Genomic DNA, 2,836 nt, shown 5'->3' on the forward strand with positions numbered 1-2,836 from the left:
GCCACTGCCCTGCGCCTGGCAGAGCCTGCCCAGCTGTCCGAGGGTTCTGCCGGGAGCGCAAAGCGGGAGGTAGCCCAGCAGGTGTGGGTTTGCCCAGCAGGTGAGGGTTTGCCATGTGAGAATTTGCTCAGATTTCAGGGAGCCGCTCCGGCAGTTCTCAGAAACCCTGCCGCGGGCGGCCCCCCGCGGGACAGGCGTTGGCAGCCAGTGGCTGGAGGGAGGGGTCTGGGAAGGCCCCTTCTCAGGCTGCACTACTCAGCTGGCCCTGGGTGGGGGCCTTCATCATCCCTGAGCTCTACCTCCTGCTCCCCTCACCGTGAGGTGTGACATCTCAGCCAGGGAATTAAAATAGAAGCTGCTGCTCCCTGGCTGGAGACAGATAAGGCATCTGGGCCTCCCTTGGGCAGCCCTGATGGGCCACTGGTGACAGGCTAGGGTGTCTGAGTGGCTGCAGCACCCTTCCAACCAACTCTAATCTGCAGCCCTGCCCCCGCTCTCCATGGCCCCCACTGCCCGGCACAGACTTGTGGTATCAGCTGGGAGACCAGGCGGTGACCTTGAGAGGGACTGAGGGGGTGGGGCACGAGGGGATTGGGCTCTCCCCTGGCCCTGCCCTCCTGGCCCACCCTTGTCCCCTCCCCTCCTTTGCAGGCCCAAGGGTTTCCTTCTTACTGCCTCCCCTCAGGCCCTGGCCAAGTAGTCCCCACCCATCCTGGCCAGGTAGGCCAGCCCAGGCTGCGGCCTCTGGGCTGCTTGGGGTCTGGGCTTGAACTTAGGAATGGAGAGTGGGCACAGGCTGTGGAGCAAGGGCCCGGGGGCCCAGGGCTGGACTTGCCAGCTTTGCCTTGTTCTTGGAGGCCCGGCACAGGGCAAAGGCCAGCTCAGGTGGGCAAGAGTCGTCCATGAGGCGCCTTGGGACCTACCAAGCCTGCACCTAAGGCCTCTGCCTGGCCTCCCCACCCCTCTCCTGCACCCTCGGAGCCCAGCCTTGGGTCCATCCCCAGAGCTGAGCCCAGAGTCCTGTTGCTGTCATTTGCTGACGTGGCCAGAACAGGGCACATGAAGACGGGTGCCCCGTCGGGTCCATGCCACTGTCGCCCCAGGAGAGGGACTGCCCCCACACCCGGCCTGGCCACCTCGGCCTGCCTGCTCCCTTCAAACCTGGCTGTCTGTACCCAGCCTCACGTCCTACTCACTGGGAGCCCCCCTCCCTCTGTCACCCTTGGTAGCCTCATGGTGGACACTGCTGCTCTCTGTCCCCTGATCAGTGCCCCTTCCATCCAGGCCCGGAGTCGCCCTGGTGCAAGAGGGAGCCTGTGGCCTGGGGATCCGCCCCGCCTTTCTGCCCCTTCAAGCCTCTCCAGGGCATCTGGCCCGTGCCCGATACCTTTCTTCCACTCCACTTCCATCTACTCTCCAGGCGGGGCTGGGGGACGGGGCAGGGGCCCTTCCTCCCGGAAGACACCTGTGACGGCCAGCCCTGCCCCCACGGCAGTGCCGCAAACTCCAGCAGCAGGATGGCGTCAGGGACGGTGACGCCGGGCCAGGGACGCCCAAGCTGGAGAGGGCACAGCAGCCCATGCCAAGTGACGGGCAGTGGGCCATGAATTATTCAGAGACACCCGACGCCTGCCTCAGGAGTGGGCTGAGAGTGATCTGTGGGGAGACCCAGCAAGCCACCCTGTCCGGGGAGGCCCCCTTGGTTGGCACAGGGCCAGCGTCGGGCGCAGAGGGAGAGGGGCTGGTCAGGCTGGTCAGTCAGGCTTGGGGAGAATTTGTTTCAGTGGCTCTTGTGAGTGCAAGGAGGGGACAGCCACCTCAAGGAGCTGGGCCAGGGCCGGTGCCAGGAACGCCTGGGTTCTGGAGGCCAGGGGACACGCTTGCTCATCGCTCCACAGATGCACCTGGCACCAGAGGCCAGGAGCCAGTAATGGATGCCACCAGGCCCCAAGTCCTGTGATGGGGCAGGTGCACCAGACAGAGGTAGACAGCCTTGAACACACAGGGGTCCCTGGTCATCTGGGTCTGGGGTGGTGGCTGTCCACCTGTCAGGTTGAGGCTCAGCAGGGGGCTGGGGATTCAGAGAAGGGTCTATGAGAAGGGGAACCCTAGGGAGGAGACGAGGTCCCCCCAGGACCCCCAGTGGTTGGGGGGGGCGGTTAGGACCGGTCCTGCAGGCTAAGGGGTGGAGGCAGGGAAGGGTAGCAGTGGTCACGCAAGCCCCTGTTGGGGGAGGGCTGTGGGGTCCCAGCAGACTGGCCCTCCCGGAGGATGCTTTGGAGCCAAGAGGCTGCCGGTTGGGAGGCTCTGGGCCCTGAGCTGGTGGGGCCCGAGGAGTGACGCGCCGGCAGGGATCCTGGGGGCTGAGGGAGAAGGCACAGTGGCAAGTCCGGCGATCCCCGTCCCTTCCCCCCTCTCTCCTCCGTCCCTACCGCCCCCTGGAGGGCAGAGCTCGGGGAGCGCGCCTTCAGCGCCCCAGCACAGTCCCGCGCGTCTCCTGGCTGCCGGTCGCCCCCGCCCCCTTCCAGCAGCTTTTCTCTCGCTGTTTTTGGAAGTGGCGGGCGCCCTGCCCTCCTCCCGCTGAGCCTTCGGCACCACCGACTGTGTGGGGCGGGGAGGGGGCGGGACCGGGTCTGGGCCGGGTGGAGGAGCCCGCCAGGAATCCAGCTCCGATCCCGCCTCGCGGCCGTTGTTATAGAAACCAAGCAACAAAGGGAAGCAGGGAGCGCGGCAGGGTGGGGGTAGGGTCCCCCCGGGGGGAGCCTGGGCGCCGGAGCCTGGAGCGGCGGGCGGGTCCGCCGTCGGGGCATTCGTTTGTGTGTCCAGGGGCCGCCCT

Source organism: Pteropus alecto, unplaced genomic scaffold (assembly GCF_000325575.1).
Source record: "Pteropus alecto unplaced genomic scaffold, ASM32557v1 scaffold8, whole genome shotgun sequence".
In the NCBI taxonomy this organism is placed as follows: Eukaryota; Metazoa; Chordata; class Mammalia; order Chiroptera; family Pteropodidae; genus Pteropus; species Pteropus alecto.